The sequence below is a fragment of the Elaeis guineensis genome, chromosome 1, assembly GCF_000442705.2.
Source record: "Elaeis guineensis isolate ETL-2024a chromosome 1, EG11, whole genome shotgun sequence".
NCBI lineage: Eukaryota > Viridiplantae > Streptophyta > Magnoliopsida > Arecales > Arecaceae > Elaeis > Elaeis guineensis.
In genome coordinates, this window is record NC_025993.2 from 31,986,342 (window position 1) to 32,008,936 (window position 22,595).

Genomic DNA, 22,595 nt, shown 5'->3' on the forward strand with positions numbered 1-22,595 from the left:
TTTTCTTACCTCAAAAAATTTATATTAGTTTTCTTTGATGATATTCTTGTATACTCTAAACATTAGAGGAGCATGTGGAACACCTCAAGGAAGTCCTAAACCAACTATTTGCTAAAAGGTCCAAGTGCTTCTTCAAACAACAGTAAGTGGAGAACCATGGGCACATAATTACAAGAGGAGTGGCCATTGATCCTGACAAGGTGGCAGCAATGAGAAGATGGCCTACACCAACTATACTCAAGGAATTGAGAGAATTTTTGGATCTCACAGGATACTATCGAAAGTTCATTAAAGGGTGTGGAACCATCGGTAAATCTTTGACTGAACTCCTTAAGAAAGATAACTTCCATTGGAATGAGGAAGCTCAAAAAGCCTTTGAGAAATTGAAAGAAGAAATGACAACTGCCCCAGTCCTGGCAATGCCTAACTACACCTTACCATTCACACTAGAAGTAGACGCTAGTGGATATGAAATTCGAGCCATGCTCACCCTGCAAGGGAGACCCATAACTTACCTTAGCAAAGGGCTAAGTGAAAGGCACAGAGGGCTATCGACCTATGAAAAAGAGTTTTTAGCCATATTGATGGCAGTCTCTAAATAGAAGCATTACATCTGCCCCAAACCTTTCATCATTAAAAATGATCACTAAAGCCTGAAATTTCTATTAGAATAAAAGATCACTACAGCCAGTCAGCAGAAAGGGATGCTGAAGCAGCTAGGTTGGATTATTCCATATAGTACAAGAAGGGAAAAAAAAATTTGGCAGCAGATGCTTTATCTAGATTGGGATTAGAGGAAGGAAGCATAAAGGCTATCACTACAATAATACCCATCTGGAGCAGTGAGATAGCAGATAGCTATGAAGGAGATTAGCAAACCCAACAAATTATAGCAGAGATGTTGATCCAACCTGAATCCTAACCCAATTATTCTTATAATCAAGGAATACTTAAATTCAAAGAAAAAATTTATGTTGGAAGCACAGGAGGATTAAATTAAAAATTTTTAGAAGTTATGCATGCATCATCATTAGGAGGACATTCTGGAATGAGTCACAGTTAAAGGAGAATTAAGCAGCTATTCTACTGGCCTAGAATGAAAAGAGAAGTGGAAGAAAAGGTGAAGGAATGTGAAATGTGTATAAAAAATAAAACTGATGGAACTCCTTATACCGGTTTGATACAATCCCTACAAATTCCAACTCAAGTCTAATAAGAGATCAGTATGGATTTCATATAGACCTTACCCAAGTTTGAAGGGAAGGACACCATACTGGTGGTAGTGGACAAGCTCACCAAGTATGCTCATTTCATTCCCCAGAAACATCTTTACTCAGTCCAGGAGGTAGCAAGAGCTTTTCTTGACTCTGCATACAAATTACATGGAATGCCTCAGGGTATAGTATCAGATAGGAACAAGGTGTTTACCAGTCAAATGTGGCAAGATCTGTTCAAATTGATGGGGATCAAGCTACAGTTGAGTACTGCATACCACCCATAGATTGATGGATAAATCGAAAGGGTAAACAGAAGTCTGAAGACATACTTATGTTTTCTATGTTTCCAAAACCCCCGCAAATGGCATAAATGGTTATTCCTAGCTTAGTGGTGGTACAACACTAACCACCACTCCTCCTTAGAGATGACCCATATCAAGCACTATATGGTCATCCTCCACCTCTGTACCCAGTGGTTAATCTGGGAGTGGATGTGCACATCATAGTAGCAGACTGGAACAGAGAAAGGGACAACATGATCCGAATACTAAGGGACAGACTCAGAGAAGCTTAAAACCATATGAAGCAAAATACAGATAAGAGAAAGATGGATAAGGAATACAGAGAAGAAGAAATGGTATATTTTAAGCTCCAACCATATACGTAGAGCATAGTAGCAGTCCGCAAAAATCTCAGGCTCACTTGATGGTATTATGGCCCTTTTAAGATATTGGAAAGGATTGGCCCAGTGGCATACAGGTTGCAGCTACCGGAAGAATCCCAGATACATTCGGTATTCCATGTATCCTTGCTCAAAAGAGGCATTAGTAACCTACAGCAAGCTTCACCTACAATGTCACTTATCGGAAGAGAAGGGCAACTTTTAGCCCAACAAGAGAAGATACTGGACCGTAGGATGGTACGATAAGGGAATAAGGCAGCCACACAGGTGTTAGTCAAATGGAGCAATCTCAATGAGGAGGAAGCCACCTGGGAGGACTACAGAGCCCTCATGATCCAGTTTCCCAACTTTGATCCTTGAGGACAAGGATTCCTTGGAGTAGGAGGGTTGCAATAAAAGAATAAGCTTTAGCCATAGTAAGGAGGAAATAACTAAAGAATAAAGAAAAAGAAATACTTATCTGTAATGAATCACCAGCATAAGGGATGTGAAGAGCATCAAGAACCATCTGAAGATCAGATCTACAGATTCCAATAAAGGAACTACAACTCTAGATGACAGTTAGGGTTTGAAATAGAAGAGAAGAGTCGGATAGAAGGGAGTTTAGGAGATTCAGAAGGTTCGGTTGACCAACCAACCAATCAAAATATCTGGTGTCAGCGGATAGCGGATAAAATTCAGATCTGTAACCCACTAAATTATTAAGAAGTAAGCAAGTGCAACCCAAGCCTAAGCCGGTAGAAGCTCATTCTGATTTTTTTTTTTTAATCAATTTAATGGTTGAAGTATCAATAGTTATAACAGAATGTTTAGATTTTTTTTTTGGACAAGCAATGATAAGAAGAAAAATTTTTTTCCTCCTAAATTTCTTTTCTTTCCCTCACTCTCGGATTCCATCTGCTCTCTTCTAAACTCTTCTAAACTCCTCCTCTTCTGCTCGGATCCGGACAAGAAATCTTACCTCAGAGCATCTGGGTCATTACAGTGCTTTTTTTTTCCCGGCTCTCCCTCTCTTGCGAAGATGAGCTCCTCCTCTTCGCCGGCCCTTCGAAGAATCCAGCGGGACTGGCGCTGTCGCCACTCCCCCAATCCCCTTGCCTCCATGGAATAGATCTCCGCACGATCCTTCGTCTTCGTCTCTTTTTCTTGACTCATGCAATCGAGAATCCTAGTTTTCCCTTCTTTTCCAATCCAGCAGTTTATAGATTGACGACGTTCTTGAACGTGGTTTGAAGGTTATCGGTCGAGGAGGAAGTGGGAGGAACATCTTCGGTTGTGAAATTACTCTTTATGTGATTTTTTAAGGATTGAGGGAAGAGGATGGCGAGATTCCATGTGGCTGGAAAGGTGGTGCAAGGAGTGGACTTGCTGAAGCGGCGGCATTGGACCTGGCGCTTGGATGTGTGGCCTTTCGCGATTCTTCATGTCATCTGGCTTTTTGTTGCGGTGCCCAGTCTCGATTTCACTGACGCGTTGATAGTTCTTGGGAAGCTCGCTGTCTTGCACATTCTGGTGCTGCTCTTCACAGCCTGGGCCGTGGATTTCAGATCCTTTGTGCAGTTCAGTAAGGTTTGCGATTTCTTGATTTGTAGTACTGTTGGCTAAGGAGTAAAGTTTGATATCAAATTTTAGTCTGGAACTGATAAAAAAATGCAAAAACTGTAGTTTGGAACTGATTTATAACTGGTGACTTGTAAATTGGACTAATAAAATATATCAGCATTCAACTCCATGCTATGAGTTGCATGTTAGCCGGAAAAAAATGAAAAGAAGTATGCTTAATATTTTTTACGCTGTAAAATCTGACAAATTTATGTTGGGATAAGTCAATCAACTTTTGACTCAGGTCAATCGACTACTGACTTCGACTCAACAACAGCCGACTGATCGGACATACAACTCCGACTCTACATCGACTGAATATACGGTTCCGACTCTTCATCGACCAACTGAGCGAACCGCACTGACCTATTACTGGCTGACCGACTAATGATTCGACTACTATCGATCGACAGCGAACGACTTAGACCATCGACATAACAGAACTACTAACCGACGGTCGCTTATAGATTCTACCGACATATGATCGGTTCTACCAATATATGGTCGGCTAATCTGCTCAACATACCATAACCGTCACGAACGATTATCGACTGCATATCATGGCACAATCAGTAGGAATTAACGATTCACTACGTGATTATGGCCCGATGATTTAGCGTCATTAAATACGGAACCACATCCGATGGTTACGAAAACCTCATCTATAAAAGGGAATAAGAGAAATAGGGCTGGTAAGCCAACTCTGAACCAAAACTCTGCTATTGCTTACATTCAACTCCTGTTCATCAACTTTCTTCTCTGACTAGGCATCAGAGGATCTCCGTCGGACACAAATCTGGTCTGTGTGGATACTATTTTGCAGGTGTTCATTTTCGATGATGGGTGACGGAGAGTTGGCCGCAACAGATTGGCGTGCTAGGAAGGAGAGCAGCAATCGTATTTACTATGGCAAAAATCAGGGCCCAGCATTCTATTACAATCGGGTCGACGAGACACTCTTTCCATCGAAAAGAGGTTCCTCTCCCTCCTCCATTAGCAGAGCCTAATTCTTCACGTTCTGTGATCACCATGGACGTCCAGATCGCTGAACTCGTGCAGCAGATGAATGTCCTTACAAAGGCAGTCAAAAGCCTCCAACAGCAACAAATCCAGCAGCAACAGCCACCGACGGAGCAATCGGTGGCACAATCGGTGCCGTCCAGGCACAGCCGTCGTCATCCACGGTGATCATCATCTTTTTCTTTGGAGCGACCATCTCGACTTCTCCATCGAGACGAACAATGACATTCTCGATACTCTCGATGTGCCACTCATCATTCCCGATGTTCCCCCTCTCCTTTCCATCTCAATAGTATTAGGAAGGGGAAACGATCGCGAATGCTCTCCATATCTCCTTCAAACTCGTCGGGTGGTTCTACCTCTGGAGTTTTCCAACAACAATTCGATGATTATGAATATAAATTTCAGGAGATCAATCACCAACTCGCTCAACTTCAAGTGGAAGGTCGGAAGTCCTCCAATGACTATGATTTCCACACCACCCAGCCGCTTTCTCGGCATGTCTTGGACAAATCGATCCCATCTCAGTTCAAGATGCCTCAGATGGAACCATACGACGGATCCACCGATCCGATCGACCATTTTGAGAGCTACAAGGCTCTCATGACGATTCAGGAGGTGACCGATGCTCTCTTATGCATCGACTTTCCGGCAACTCTTCAAAAAGCAACTCGAGCTTGGTACTCCGAGCTTCAGTCAGGAAGCATATATTTTTTTGGATAGCTAGAACATTCTTTCGTGGCTCACTTCAGCACTAGTCAAAGGCCGCCACGAACTTCTGATAGTCTCTTCTCGATTAAGAAAGAAGAGACTGAAACACTTCAGAATTTCGTGGCTCATTTTAATGCGGTCACGTTTTAGGTCAAAAATCTCAATGAAAACATGGCTATCTTGGCCATGAAAAGAGGTCTAAGGGGATCTCGATTTACATATTCTTTAGATAAAACTCTCTCTCAGACTTATACCGAACTTCTAGAGCGTGTATACAAATATATGCGCACAGACGAAGGAGCTTCTGACCGACGTCTGATAGAAGGCAAAAATCAGAAGAAGAAGAAATAGAAGAAGGGAGGAGCTTCGACCGAATCAAGTCGGCCACCGTCCAATAAGCGAGCTTCACCCCGACGACAGAGTCCAAGGTTGGGTTACGACAGGTATGACTCCTATACTCCTCTTTTTACTTCTCGTGCGCAGATCCTTATGGAGATCGAAGGAGCGGAATATCTATGACACCCCCACCGATGAAAGCATTATCGAGGAGCCACGACCGAAGAAAGTATTATCGGTTCCATCGTGATCACAGTCATGATACCGAACAATGCATCCAGCTCAGGGATAAAATAGAAGTCCTGATTTGATGAGGCTACCTCAAAAAATACTGGAGAGATCCGCCGACTCAACCTCCTACTGATCGACGACCTCAACTGCAAACTGAAGAAGCTGTAAATAATCAACCGACTGCAGAAGTGATCAACATGATCTTCGGACAACTAGATGAGGGGACAACTTCCGAAGATGAGTCGGTAAAGCGATGATGACTCAACAATGTAATAATTTTTTTGGAAAAAGATATTCGAAGAATTCAGACTCTCCATGATGATGCTGTTGTTGTTTCGACAATAATAGCGAATTATGATGTAAAAAAAATTCTTATAGATAATGAAAGTTCAACTGATATTTTATTTTATTCGATTTTTTCTCGAATGCGACTGCCGACTGATCGACTCAGAAGAGTCTCGATGCCACTGGTCAGCTTCACAGGAGATGCTGTCACAGTAGAGGAAGAAATTTCTCTCCCTTTAACCGCTGGGACCGAACCACAACAAAGCATTTTTTATAACGTTCACGGTGGTTCGAGTACCTTCAGCTTATAATGCCATACTCGAACGACCTGGGCTTCATACTCTAAGAGCAGTAGTTTCGACATACCATTTGTTAGTCTGATTTTTGACAAAATATAGAGTTGGAGAGATGCATGGAGATCAACAACTCGTTCGACATTGCTTCTTTGTCTCCATCCAAAATAATAAACCTGAAGACTCTTTGCTTGTTGACAAATTAGACCAAAGAGAAAATTAGAAGAGGGGTGAACCGGTTAAACAACTGGTTTCATCCCATTAAAAGAAGAAGATCCCAAGAAAATAGTCCGAATTGGATCATAATTATCCGACTCAGAATGACAACAACTAATAAAATTGCTCAGAGCCAACGCCGATATTTTTGCTTGGTCGGCCACCGACATGCCCGATATTTGTTCAGAAATAATAACTCACCGACTTAACATCAACCCAAATGTTAAGCTAGTGAGATAGAAGAAGCGATCTTTTGCTCCTGAAAGACAAAAGATCATTGATGAAGAAGTTAACAAACTCCTTACAGCAAGCTTCATCAGAGAAGCTACATATCCCGACTGGCTTGCCAATGTGGTAATGGTAAGAAAAGCCAATGAAAATGAAGGATCTGCATTGACTATACCGATCTGAATGTAGTTTGTCCGAAGGATAGCTTTTCATTACCGAAGATTGACCAATTGATTGATGCGACTTCTGACCACTGACTTTTGACTTTCATGGATGCCTTCGTTGGATATAATCAAATCTGTATAGCACCAGAAGATGAAGAGCACACGACTTTTGTGATCGATAAAGACATATACTGCTACAAAGTAATGCCTTTCGATCTGAAAAATACCAGTGCTACCTATCAACGGCTCGTCAATAAGTTCTTCAAGACACAGATCAGACGGAACATGAAAGTATATGTGGACGACATGCTGGTGAAGAGTCTCCAAACTTCAGATCATGTTCGAGATCTGGAGGAAGCTTTCGACACACTCCGACGGCATCAGATGAAATTAAACTTGACTAAGTGTGCATTTGGGTAGCCTCCAAAAAATTCCTCAAATTTCTTATTTCACAATGAGGAATCGATGCTAATCTTAAAAAAATCAAAACCATTATCAATATGAAGCATCCGAGTTCAAAGAAAGAGATACAGCAACTCAACGGAAAGATTGCCGCGCTCAGTCGATTTATTTTTAGGTCGGCCAAGAAATGCTTGCCATTCTTTAAAACTTTGTGGCAAACAAAGAATTTCTCATGGTCGGATGAATGCCGACAATCTTTCAAAGACTTGAAACAATACTTGGCTTCTCTATCTTTGCTCACAAAATCAAGGGTCGGAGAGACATTGTATTTCTACTTGACAACTTCAGCAGAAGCAGTTAGTTCGGTGCTCATCCAGGAGGATGAGAACCAAATCCATCGATCAATCTACTATACCAGCAAAGTACTTCACAATATCAAAATTCGATACTCAAGGGAGGAGAAAATGATCTACATCCTAATCATATCGGTACAATGACTTCGTCCGTACTTTCAAGCCCATCTGATTGTAGTTCTGACAGATCAGTCGCTGAAGGTAATCTTACATCGACCTGATATGTCAGGTCGGATGGCAAAGTGGGCATTGAAGCTTGGTGAGTTCGACATTCAATATCACCCACGACTGTCCATGAAGGCGCAAGTCCTAGTCAATTTTGTCGCCAAATATACTATATTCGACAATAAGCTAGAAGATACAGATGACAACACAATAAAAAAAGGCTATGACTCTCAAACCCGACTTAAAGTCGACCTGGATGCTGCACATTGATGGAGTATCTAATGCACAAGATATTGGTGCTGACCTCATACTCACGAATTCTGAAGGGGTAGTCACTGAGTACGCCATTCGGTTCAACTTTAAAGCCTCAAATAATGAAGCCGAATATGAAGCACTTTTGGCCAGCTTGAAGATAGCCAAGGAGCTTGAGATTTACAGTTTGAAGGTCTTTACTGACTTACAACTGATCGCTGGACAGGTCAAAGGTGAATTTGAGGTCCGCGACCCCATTATGATGGAGTACCTTCAGAAGATAAAAAATTTTATGGCAAGCTTGAAATATTTTGAGATCTTTCACATTTCCAGAACTGAAAATACTCGAGTCGAAGTACTTTCATGACTGGCTACTATCATTTTTAACTCGTTAAGTCGGACATTTGTTGAATGTCTTGAACAATCGAGTATTGATAAAGTCTAGGAGGTATTACAGCTCACTATCGAACCAAGCTGGATAGATCCGATCGTTCAATACCTGACTGATGGGACCCTTCCTGCGGAGCCCTCAGAGGCTAAATGACTTCGATGGATGACCTCTCAATATGTAATAATGAATGATTATCTTTACAAAAGGTCATTCTCTTTTCTCTTGCTGAAGTGTTTAGGGCCTACAGATACCGACTATGCACTTAGAGAAGTGCATGAGGGGATTTGCGGAAATCACTTAAGGGGCAAATCTCTAGCTTATAAAATTTTACGACAAGGATATTATTGGCCCATCATGAAAAAATACAGTTGAACTCGTCCGAAGGTATAAACCATATCAAAAGTATGCAAAATACAACATCAACTGACTAGTCAGCTGACGTTGATTGTAGCACCATGGCCCTTCGTATAATAGGAGATTGACATACTTGATCATTTTCCCCCGACGTCTGATCAGAGAAAATTTATAGTGATTGTTATCGACTACTTTATCAAATGGATAGAAGCCGAACCTCTAGCGTAAATCATTGAAAGCAAGATGGAAGACTTCATTCAAAAATTCATCATTTACAGATTCGGTTTGCCACACACCATCATCACCGACAATGGTCGATAATTTGACAACCAAAATTTTAAAATATTTTGTGCGAAGTTTCATATTATGCACTAACTCACATCGGTCGGCCATCCACGGTCAAATAGCGAGGTGGAAGTAACCAACCGGACAATCCTACATGGGCTAAAAATCTGACTAAACGAAGCCAAAGACCTCTAGATAGAAGAATTATATCTGATCTTATGGGCATATCAAACAGCTCCCTGCATACCGACTGGAGAATCCTCCTTCAACCTAGCTTATGGGACAGAAGCAATGATACCGCTTGAGATCGGATTGCTGTCAACAAGAGTGAAGCAATATAGTGAGCCGAGTAACTCCGAATGTCGGAGAGCCAATTTAGATCTCCTTCCAGAACTCTGACAGCAAGCTCAAGTTCGGATGGCTGCATATCGGCAAAGGATAGCCCAATATTACAATGCAAGAGTCAAGCCGAAGGTCTTTCAACTAGGAGATTTGGTCTTAAGAAAAGCAGAAGTCTCAAAATCTTTGGATCAAAAAAAATTATCTCCAAACTGGAAAGGACCTTACAAAATATCCGAAACTCTTAGACTGGGTGCATATCGACTAGAAACTCTCGAAGGGTCGGTAATTCTTCGAACATGAAATACCGACAATCTAAAGATGTATTATCAATAAAGTCGTTGATATGTACATTATTTAAAATATAATTAGAATTTCACAATCACAAGTCTTTGACAAGTTTTATCAATTACTGACTATATGTCGACTTCCATTGCCAAAGCCGAGCAAATCTACTGTACTTTAACATGAAGTTTATCTCAACCTCCACTATAAAAATTGAAGAATCAATTGCTTCGGTGATGACTATATTTCAGTTCTCATATAAAAATTGACATACCAACTACAATCTCAACCGACATCAACTACACCGGCTTTCACCGCAAAAGCCGAATCATCGATTATACTTCGGTTCCCAATGTTGGCTCTTTATTATAAAAGCTAACTATCATCGAAAGATTAATATGCCGACTTAGTCCCAACTAAGCGGAACAAAAAATGCCAAAACGATCAAAATCGGATTGGAATTATACCGACTAGGCTACGGCCAGTCGAGAGATATTCAGTTTGCCATCGATTATCAGATAATTCGACGTACAAGTCCGACCAAATATCGGGCACGGGATATTCGACCTACAATCGTTATCCTAATTTTTATTAAGTACGTCAAAATGACTACGCGACTGATGGATATTCTACAAGTCCTACCGAATGATCGGGTCACCGATTAATGTTCGATGGTTATTCTACATTGCAAGCATTGTGAACAAGTAAAACAAGAGCCTAAACTTAGAAGGAGAATACTTTCATTCACTGTCAAAAAAGGAGTTTCAGAATTGGACCAAAGTCCGACTACAAGTATCAGATTACAGGAAAAAAAAAGAATACATCGACTAAGCTTCGTCATCGTTCCTGTTCCTTTGCTCAGGTGTAGCATCGTCGACTTGAACGATTTTCGGCCCAATCGGTGCTTCTTCTTGAGTCAGAACAGCTTCTTCTTCAGCAACTCCATCTTTCGATCTTTGAGAGACGATGCTACTCAAGTCGATGCTCGAGTATAATTTTTTGATCGCATCTCGACCATCTTCATACCTGACGCAGTACGAAGCGAAGCCATTTTCGAGGATCTCTTCCTTGTATTCTTTCAAATCTTAAAAACCCTCGACTATCCGACATAGTGCTTCTCTTACCGACTCTGCTTCTACCTTGGCCAAATTAGCATCGGCTCGAGCAGAGGACAATTCTTCTTCGACCAGTGCCAACCTTTTCAGACTGGCTCGATGACGTCCACGTTCGGCTTCGCATTCTTTGATGCATCCGTCTCGCTCTCATCGAAGCCGGTGGATAGAATGCTTCTTGCTCTTGACCTGTGACTCAAGAGCCGAAATAGCCTCGTGAGCCGACTTAAGTTCGGCCCCTGAGGATGCCAAGTTGTCAGTTAGTCAGAAAACCTCCTCCTGAAATTTGACTTCCCACTCTACCGCCGACTTAAGTTGTTCAAGTGCAGCCGCTTTCTCAGCATCGGCGGCTGCCACATTATTCTTTCACGCACTACGGATGTTGGCGAACTTTGTGTAGCCAGCGTCCAGGTCAGACATGTCATGGATCAACTACAGACAGAGGATAAGTCAGGTTAAAAAAAAAAAGAAAGTTTACCAAAGAAATTTACCCTGATGATTGTCGGATAAAAGGACAAAAACATCTCGATCACCGACCATTTCCTCCGACGCTCCTGATCGGCTGGAAGAAGAGTCGCCTGACACAGTCACTTGGCCAATACAGAATTAACCAGGGCCGATTCATCAACAGGCACTTGGAGGTCAAAGTGCACCGCATGGCCCTTCGATGCTGCATCATCCGCCGACGCCATCAGAGCTTTCCTCCGATCTGTTGTCGACAGCCCAATGTTTGAAAGCGAGGGGAAGCTTGAGCTTGACTGCGTCTTAACTGAAGGAGCAACTGACGCAGCCACAGATTGTTCAGACTCTCTTACCTCGACCCGAACCTCCTCAGGTGGTGGGACTACCGATGTTGTTTCGGTAGTTCCCCTCGCCGCCCTTTCCTCAAATGACACAGCAGGGAGCACTATCGGAGCTGACAGTGCCAAGACTGGTTTGGGAATCGATGTCGATGGGGCATCGGGTTCCACGATCAATGTTGAAACACCGACTGGAGCTGGTGCTTAATGCCTCTTCGACGGTCCCAACCTCAGATGCTGTCTTCTTCTTGGCAGCATGCTGACGAATGTCGGCATTCGAACTCGCACCCTCTGCTGTATGGCTGCAATTACAACAGAGATCAGTACAATTCAGTAAGTAAAAGAAAAGTCAGAAATAATCAACCAATTATACTATACCTAGACGAGGAACCGAACTAAGGCCGGTGTCATAAAGGGCCTATTCGGCTACAAGCTCTTTCTGTTTTGGAACTGACATATCTTTCAGCCGGTGAAAGTCCTCCTGGTCATCGACCTCTACTCGGCTGTTGTCGTTGGGACCAGTTCATGGATTGCCCCAACGAGAAGAAAAATCTTAAGGAAGAGAAGAAGAAGCAAAGAAAAACTGATTCTTTCATCCATGAATGGATGATGAAAGATCGATAATAAGGAAAAGATCTTTTCGGAGGTTGAAGAACCACCACCCTCGGTCCTTCGGATGAGGTCGGAGGATGAAGAAAGCCTAAAAAAGAGAAGGGCGGGGCATGGTCGGCAATATCTGACACAATAAAGCAAAGCTAATTATCAGTTGGATCAAGTTCGGTGTCAGCTGAGCCAGACAAAGTCCGTGATAATTTAAAATATTTTAGTCAAATTTCAGAATCGAAAATCGAAGACCCGCTCGAAGATCTTCGACGTAGAAGGCCATTTGGCCCGAAGGTGGGTTATTCACCCGACCATCGGCCCTAGAGGGAAAAGGTTGAAACTGCTCCGGGATATAAAATTGCTCCCGAAACCGTTTAACATTTGGTTCTGAAAGTGAAGAAGACTCCACATTCGAACTCGACTAGGATTCATCAGTCGGATTCTCCGATCGATCTTTCCGAGAAGGAGAAGCCCTAGCCATCAGAACAACTCTGAAGAAGATAGAAATTTTAGAGGAAAGGACTCAAAAGAAAGATAAAATTGATCTGAAATTTGGGAGCGATAATCTTAGACGTTGGGGCAGCAATCTGGCAGAGTCCCAGCACCAAAAATAGTGAAAAATAAAATTTTGGCTGAGAGTGATCCTATATATAGGATCCCTCAATGATCGAGATGAAGACGGTCAAATCGAAGATCTATCAAATGACAACACGTGGTAACATCTGGACCAATCATTGATCGGATGATTTGATGCATCTGCCCCAGATTGAGCCACGTCACCTCTATTCGCGTGAACAATTCTGACCCAATAACATTCGGATACATGGAACAAATCTACTTGTCAGAATCATATCATCAGACGCTGAATTGACTTCTCAAAATGATGCCTGACACTGACAACTGATACTGAATCATCCAGCCAGTGTGACAAACGACTGTACATGCCAACACGATAAAATAGCCGATCACTCGTATCTCGAAGAAAATGGTATCAAAATCGGGATTCGATGCGACAAAAAAATAACTTCCTTCGTCTAACGTGACAAACTACGTGGTAATATACACGTCGACTCATCTTGGACTTGGGAGTGGAGGGCAACTGTTGTGATAAGTCAATCAATCCCCAACTGAAGTCAATCGACTACTGACTTCGACTCAACAACAGCCGATCGATTGGACATACAACTCCAACTCTACATCGGTTGAATATGCGGTTCCGACTCTTCATCGACCAACTAAGTGAACCACACCGACCTATTGCTGGCTGACCGACTAATGATTCGATTACTACGGATTGACAGCGAACGACTTAGACCATCCGCATAACAGAACTACTAGCCAACGGTCGCTCATAAATTCTATCGATATATGGTCGGTTCTATCGAAATATGATCGGCTAATCTGCTCAACATACCATAACTATCACGAACGGTTATCGGTCGCATATCACGGTGCGATCAGTGAGAATTAATGATTCACTACGCAATTATAGCCTGATGATTTAGTACCATAAAATACGGGATCACGTCCGATGGTTACGAAAACCTTATCTATAAAAGGGGGTAAGAGAAATAAAGCTGGTAAGCCAACTCTGAGCCAAAACTCTGCTATTGCTTACATTCAACTCCTGTTCACCAATTTCTCTCTGACTTAGACATCGAAGGATCTCTGTCAGACACAAATCCGATCTGCGTAAATGTTGTTTTATAGGTGTTCGTTTCCGATGACGGACGATGGGGAGTTGGCCATAATAATTTATATTTTAGTTTGATATTTGTTTCGTGGTAGAAGCACGTTCGTATGCCTATTCTGTTGCTTTTGACTTCTGAAGGATCAATCTTTGATTTGGTCAGAATTTATGATATCTTGTCTGTGGCTTTGTGCTTCTATTACTTCTTTGTGGCAGGCAAACGACATCCATTCTGCAGATGCGTGCAAAATAACTCCTGCTAAGTTTTCTGGCCTGAAAGAAATTGTGCCACTTTATATTCGGAGATTTGTTAGTTTGTTGAATCCTTGAATGTTGCTTTATTTATGTGGCAACTTTTATATTGTATGTCACTTTCCACATGCAGCACAATGAAGCTTTGTTGGTATTACAAGCAAGTTACCTCAAAACGGACACAGGATGATTCTATGTATATACTGTATAGAGTTAGTTAATTTCCCGTTTTTGATTGGATAATTAAGTGGTATATGGTAAGAAGGGTTATAGTTTATATAGCATTTTCATGATCATAAATTTGAAATCCTAGCCAGATTTACATAACCTTTGAAGTTCCAATCACACAACATGCCTAAATGAAATCCAGAACTTATATGAAAACCCTGCTCTAGATAATATCTCTCTGTAGGATTGCTTTCATAAGGTCCTGGTGATGTGTATTGTTGCTATATGCACAAACATAATTTATGCAGTGCATTTTTGTCAAATATATATGAACAGGGGTGTGCAACAAAATGACCAAATTGCAAAACTGATCAAACCCGTCATTTTGGTTTTGTTTGGATGGGATTTTTCACATTTGGTCTAATTTCAGTCTGAAATTTTTTGGAACTGAAAATATAAGCTAAGATTTTGTTTAAGTTAAAAAAAAAAAAAAAAACTTAAACTGAATCGACCTACATATGTACCATCTTACGTGGAACAGGCAAGCCAACCCAGTGCACCTCACACCCAAATCCAACATAACCCTTAAATTGAGCTCAAACCCAATGTTCAGCAAGAGGGCTTGTGAGGATTCTCATTTTAAAGTGAGGAATTTTTATTTAAAGAGTCGGTGTGGGACTAAATGGGACCTGCCCCTTCTATTACCCAAGCCTTGATTATGTATGTATGTAGGGAATAGTGGTTATTGGTTCAATTTCCCCAAACCTTAGCTGCTCCTTTCATGCTCTCACGTCTCTCCTACTCTCTTTGCTGCTCACACCCCTTCCCATCATCACCGTTTGAACCAATTAAAAGAAATTTTTTCTTTTTCATTAATATGGGTAATCAACCCTATACATACATACACTTAGGATGATAGAAATAGATCCAAATACAATCCCAAAAATCAGGGGATATTAATGCATGAGGATTCATAAATAATTCTTTCTTTTTGAAAGAAGGTTGCAAGAGTATGATTAAAGTAATCTCTAGCATTGTCTGATCTCATTCTTTTGATAGATATCCCAAATTATATATGAATCATTTTGTGAAATGATAGGAGAACATTACTGACTTCAGATTTTTCTTTCATTAGATACAACCACATGGTCCCAGTACAATCATCAATAAAGGAAATAAACCACCTAGCCCTAGATAGATTAGGTATTCTAGAGGGACCCCAAATATCAGTATGTATTAGTGAGAAATGTTGGACTGATTTTTTATTACTTAAAGGAAAAGAGACACGATGATGTTTGACGAATTGACAAATGTCACAATGAAAACTTGAAATGTCAATATTATTGAAAAGTAAAAGAAACATAGTTTTGAGCAACAAAAAAGGTGGATGACCATGACAAAGATGTAGGAGCCATATTTCAGATTTAGAAGAGATGACAGAAGGATTAGAAGTCTCAACCGCATTGCATGTTGAAATTCTGCGTTGACATGCCGAACCACTTCCATCTTCTAGATAGTAAAGTCCATCCTTTCCCTTAGCAAATCCAATCATCCTCTCCATGAGTAGGTCCTGAACAATACAATGAGTATCAAAGAAGGTTATCTTGCATTTCAGGTCTTTGGTAAGTTTATGAATGGAAAGTAAATTTGCGTGCAACTTTGGGACATGTAATACGTCATGCAAAGGCAGAGTTGGTGTCAAAGTGATGTGGCCTTGGCTAGCAATATTAATAGTGATGGGAAAACCATCAGCTACTGTGACCATATTTCCATGTAATAGTTTATAGGTTAGGAATTTGGGTGGGCAATTGGTCATGTGGTCTGTGGTTCCCGAGTCTATAACCCAAGAGTTAGAGTGGTCTAATGTGGCAACCAAGAAATCAGAAGTAAGACATTTACCAGATTGAGCCAGTGAGCATGTACTAGATGAACTGATAGAGAATTGAGTAAACCTCTTAATTTTTCTAACTCTTCCTTATTGAATTCTTGAACCTCATCACCTTCAGGCCTTTTATTCAGAGTATTATCTGTATTGATAAGATGAGTTTGTCCTCGAGATTGTCCCTTGAATCCTGCATTTCGGTTGAGTACATTTGCCTTGCCATGTAACTTGAAACAATTTTTTTCGTATGGCGTGACTTTTTACAATATGAGCACTAGAGTCCATTAGGGTTAGACTGGTTGGATTTAGGATACTTAGAGGTGCGTTCATCTTACTTTGATCTTGATAGATTCTTTTCATACCCTGCATCAATCGATTTTTTGATCACTAGGGCTAATCCTTCAAGAGTGGTAGACTCGAGCATAACATTTTGATGACTCTCTTCCGCATGGATAATAGAGAACACTTCCTTCAATGGACGAGACTGCTCTTTACCAAGAATATGAACTCAGACTGGATCATATTCAACAATCAAGCCTTCAAAAAATTCAAAACTATGATCTCTCTCTATTATAGACTCGAGAGCTTTGGTATCATCGCTGCATCTCATCCTTATGTCTTGATAGTGGTCCAATTCGAGCCACAATCCATTCATTATATTATAGTACTCAGTGATAGGAAGATTATCTTGCTTCGTGACAGAAATCTTATTCTTCAGTTCATAGATAACTGTCGTGTCCAACTTCTTGGAGTAAAATTGATGTACTGTCTCCCATATATCTTTAGTAGTCGGGAGAAACATGTAGTTTTTGCTGATATCTGGCTGCATGGAGTTCCATAACTATGACATAATCATTAAATCCTCAATATCCCAGGTAGAAAATTTTGGATCATCTGGGCTTAGGCCTATTTTGATCAAGTGCTAAATTATGCCTTTGTCCTTAACAAAGGTTTTGATTAGTTGTGACCAGAGAAGAAAATTTCTTCTATTTATGCGATTGGAAGGACTCATTCTATAGTTCTCCATTTGCCCCACCTGTTCCAGCAGTGAACATCGGTGCTACCTCAAATCCAGATGCAGAAGATGATCCAGTAACTGATTCTGATTCGTCATGATTCGAGTGAAGAAAAGCCAAAAAAGAAGGATAGGCATTAGTGATGGAAGGATAGGAGGAAGGACTTGTTGACTCCAGTAGTGAAGGCTGGAAATCACGGTAGAAACAACGATAGTGTAGTGATGTGCCGACAATGAAGGCCAAAGAAAAAAAAAACTAGGATTTCATCACCAATAAAAGATGACAAATAAGAAGTTATTGCTCAGGGTCGTGGGCTTTGATATCATAAACAAATTAAAAGAATTTTTTTTTCACTAATATGGGTAATCAACTCTATGCATATATATACTTAGGGTGATAGAATCAGATCCAAATACAATTCTGAAAATCAAGAGATATTAATACTAAGAAAAATTATACAAGGGAAGTAGTTAATAATAGAAAGAGAGAAAAAAAAAAAAAAAGGAATCTCAATAATTTTCTATATACACTTTATATCTTAACGTAGAGGAAAGAGAGAGATAAAAAGATAGAGGAAAGAGAGATAAAGGAAAGAGAGAGAGAGATTTCAGCGTTTCAATACCCTTCCTCCCTCTCCTTAGCATCTCCTTGGCACCTTCGTACATTTTCTCGATTCTAGCCGAAATCTATGGTTTCTAAGATCAGGGCTAGGTCTCGATATCCTTATGTAGCTGTTGGAACTTGAATTTTGCTCTCATGGAGGGACAAGGTGGTAGACAAGCTTTCCCGCTTTCTTGTTGACTTGCTGTCCTTGCCTTCCCCTCCGGCCGTCGGTTTTTCCACCATCATTGACCATGAATTTGATGGTACATTTACATTGCCTTTTCTTGCCTTCAATTTCTCTCATCGTAGTGACTTCAAGTTGAAATCAAGAAAAAGTAATCTAACAATTCAACGCCATGTCCGGTGGCTTGGCCTCCAACTTCAGGGCCCTTGAACTCCTTGCCTCCTCTCTGGTTACCGTTGTCCCATCTTCGGCCAGTCAAACCCTCTGACCTAGACAGTCGACTTCCATGGCAGAAGAACCAACTCTGATATCAATTCATCCCCAAATCCGACCATGGTGACACAATCGGTGCATTATCTCTCTTTCTTTGTTTTAGGAGATCCTGAACAATGAATTTAGCAGCGTAATTTGTTTCATAGGCATTTGTTTTGGGTGAACCGATAAAGTGAACCGAACATAATTGAATTTTTTTGGGTCGGTTTGAACTGGTTTTGTTATTAGGCTGGTTCTGTTTCGGTTTCGGTTTCAATCTTAGGAAACTGATTTAAGTTGGTTTGGTTTCAAAAATATCCCAAAATTGACTTGACCTGAACCATGCACACCCCTCTATATGAGCTTCTGTTGAGTTGAGTTTTTGTCAAACATATATGAGCCTTATGGAAGGAGCCCCATTGTCTAGCTGCTACTAGTTATGATCTTTCATGTCCTCTCCTTGTTGAAGATTGCATGGTTAGTGTGGTTAATATTACAAGGGGAAAGTACATTTTCTTGCTTGTTAATGTTTGTATGGCGGTTGTGGTGGTTTGAGTGGATATTGTCATCTACTAGCATTTTGGACATGCTATGCATGTGCATATCAAAAGAAGGTTTTTTCCCTTTCTTTCTTTTTTTTTTTTTTTTTGGGTGCGGGGTTGGGGGGGGGATTGGGTCTTGGATGATATTTTTTTCCCTTTTTTTGAGAGAGGAGGAAAAGATGCCATATTTAGAGTCCATTTTTGCCTGCTACAGTAGTCAAGCTTTGCTTCCCACCTCTAGAAGTTCTCTTTACATTAGAATATACAAACCATTCACTCAGTTGTTGGACTGCCAAAATTAGGGCTTCTGTTTTGCCTTTATCCATAAGGTACCTCCACATTCATGCAATCTGTTTTTATGCTTGCAGCGACTACTTAGTATCATGAGATGTTTATTTGAAATAGTGTAATACCTTATTATGGAGATTGTTATACGTGTTTTGTTTGTTTGTTTGTTTTTTTTTTCAGATTGCACTGTTCCATGCTTTTGTGGTTGCCCAAAAGTATCCGTATGCTAGAGTAAGGATTTCTTTCATCAAAAATTTCTGTCCTGCACTGGAGGAATTTTGGGTCAGAGAACATTGTTTCTTAAGTTAACAATCCAGTGTCAATTGGCTTATAGGAATTATGGTTGAGAGCATTATTAGTCAACATAATTGAGAGATTATAGTTTTTTTTTTTTTTTAAGTACTTAGCATCTGATTATCGATAAAAATAATGTCATTTTTCTGAAATATCAGAAATATTTGTAGAAGTTGTAGATGAAGTGTTACTATTCTGTATACAAACAATATACTCAAATTAAAAGTAAGAAATCTGTAAGAAAGTGAGAAAATAGAAATTTATTAAGTATTCAAGTATCAAGCCATGCTAATCCATGCTGTCAAGGTCTAGGTAGAGTACAAGGTTATCTGCCCTTGCATGTTGCTTATTAGTCAGTGCGAGTCCTCCATCCATACAAGCTGATATGGACTAACATGGACCTGTTTTTGTTCTCATGACCATGGGCACTTGGCAAGGCATGTGATCAGCATAACACAGTATGGCATAGCAATGTATTGTGCCGGCCTGCAATGGCATTCTCGCATCATGTTGTAACTCGATCCTTGATTTTTGTGATCAACAAGACAATAGGTTACTTCAATGAAAAGAAAACTATTTATCATCATTTTTGCAGATTGAAAAAGAGACATCTTTTCTAATCATACCTTTGTTAAAGAATGAGACTACACATTCCTTACATGGTCAGTGTTCCTTATTATTTTAAAATTATAACCTACAACCTCTGTATATGTGTACTAAACAAAATATCCTTGTAGATGAATAAGATTGGAGATCATTCTGATTCCTCTGTATACCATTTCATGAGTTTATTGACCACTCAGTTATAAAACATTCTCACCACTTTTTAGTCTAGATTTCTGTATACCGCATAATTCTTTAACATGATATCCATACTTCCTGTTCTAGGTTGTATTATAAAATAAGATATGTTACCCTTATCCTTCTTTATCATAAATCATTCTACATAAAAGGATAACTAAATTGATAGAAGGTATATAAACATCTTGACTGATCAGAAAATTTATATGCACATAAATTGGGGAAAACTATACTTGTTGTATTTATGCTTTTTATTCTCCATTTATCCACTTTATAGTTGACTCATATTTCAATTTCCACATTTCTTTATATTTGGGAATTTCTGAAAAAAATCAGAAAAAAATTTATGATCTACAATCCAATTCATGATCTAATCCAATCTAGCTCTCTATAGGATTTACGAATCGATGATGATCTTAACTAGATTGTCCATGTGTTCTTGTTTTATAGATTAAAGCCCTAGTCAAGTTCTAACTTCTAAGTATATGTCAAGAAATTGTCAACTTTATGTCATAAAATATATAATATCACGCATAATTTTAGCTCTTTGAAATCCTAGCTGAAACTCATGAACATATATCATGAACTTCAAGGGCCCATTGTTCTTTTAAAATATGTGGAGTAGACCATTTGTTTGAGTTGGGCAGCCGAACCCCTTCTTAGATTTAAACGCTGCTGACATGTGTTTGGTTGTGTAATGACTGGACTAACCAGCTTTTGATCAATTTATATAAATCATTATTTCAAATAGTATGCTAGTGTTACCTATCCTTGTGAAGAAGTGATCAAATTCATGTGTAGAGAGATAGTAAATCATTCCATTTTTCTTCTCAACCTTGTAGAATATCATATTCGTTAGGTAGCATTTGTTGCTCAGCATCGATGGGACAAATTGAAGTTTTCCTGGTTACTGCTTCAAGGCCAAGGATTCAAGAACTTGTCAGCATGAGATGGCGTGCATGATAGGCATGTGCGTGCTTTGCTGGCACAAATCGGATTCAGATATGTATCCAAGTGTATGACTTGGCTAGAGGAGAAAAAAAGATGCATGAATAGGTTAAAAAAAGATAGTTTTCATTAAAAATATATTCAAATAAGAAAGAAAATTTTAAAATATATCGTATGGCAAGTTTTTCTGCATGTTTCTCACCCAAACTTCCTAAGTAGCTTAATGATTTTTGAAAGTTGATATCTTACAAAGTTATTTCAAAACTTATGTGCTTGACCAATCTCTGAAAGGAATAAAAGCTGCAGTAGTTTTTTTCCCAGGTATCCAAGCATTTGACACATCTTTTGAATACATATCTAACACAAATTCTAGGTGCTGGACATGAGTGCCAGGTACCACAGTTACTGACATGCCGCATGTGGCATTGGCATGGTTTCAATTGAATGCCGGTCCTTGCCTTTGCCATTCTAGTCTGTGCCAAATGCATGCACTAGCATGTTATATACCAAGACACGTAATAAATATTTGATGTCTGTTCATTTGATATCATAATTCATTATAGTATTGTGCTATGCATTTTATTATGATATGCTTTATTGGTGTAGGCATGCAATTGAATCAAAATTTAAGATTCTGCATATCTGATTAAAATATCAGATCAAATCATGCGTTATAAGGTTACCATCATGGTGCATGAACTCTCTTAGCGTCACTCGTTCTATTATTTTATCCAGAACATTGTATAGCGGTTTCTTGTCATATTTGAAATCAGTATAAATTTGTTACTAATCCGACAACCAATGTGATGAGGGTCAGTATTGTATTGTAAAATAGATATGGGGTTAAATTTGTTTGGATCATGGATAAGGTTACAAATTCTAGATTTTTTTCCCATTTGTTTTGAGAGGTAAAACAATGTGAAAAGTAATAAGCATGCATTGAATTATGATTTCACCGAATAATCTGTAAGAAACTATCATATGACATAAGAAGTACACTTTCCAACAGTTGTGAGCTCATATGTCATGTCCAAGGAACAAACACCTTGTTTAATTTTTCACCATAGTTATATGCCATTTTGTTAGTCCATGGAGTGTCGTAATCTGGCTTATTATGTATGAAGATATGGGTCTACTGAAAGAAAGAGATACATGTATAATGTATTTATCATGACCATTGTATTCATTGTCAGATTTAGTCAACTTCATAATATCCTTTCCTTTTGCATTTTAATGAAAAAATAATGTTTACTACATCATCCTGCTAGTTGAACCTTGTGCACCATCTTGACTAATTCACCTTTAGAAAAAAAAAAACTAAATCCTAATTTTGAACATCACCGACAAAG

General features: G+C 39.7%; 1 pseudogene; it reads left to right on the forward strand.

The window, feature by feature from the left end:
- Window positions 1–2,734: 2,734 nt before the first annotated feature.
- LOC105033901 (probable manganese-transporting ATPase PDR2) overlaps window positions 2,735–22,595 on the forward strand; it is a 48,589-nt pseudogene continuing 28,728 nt past the window's right edge.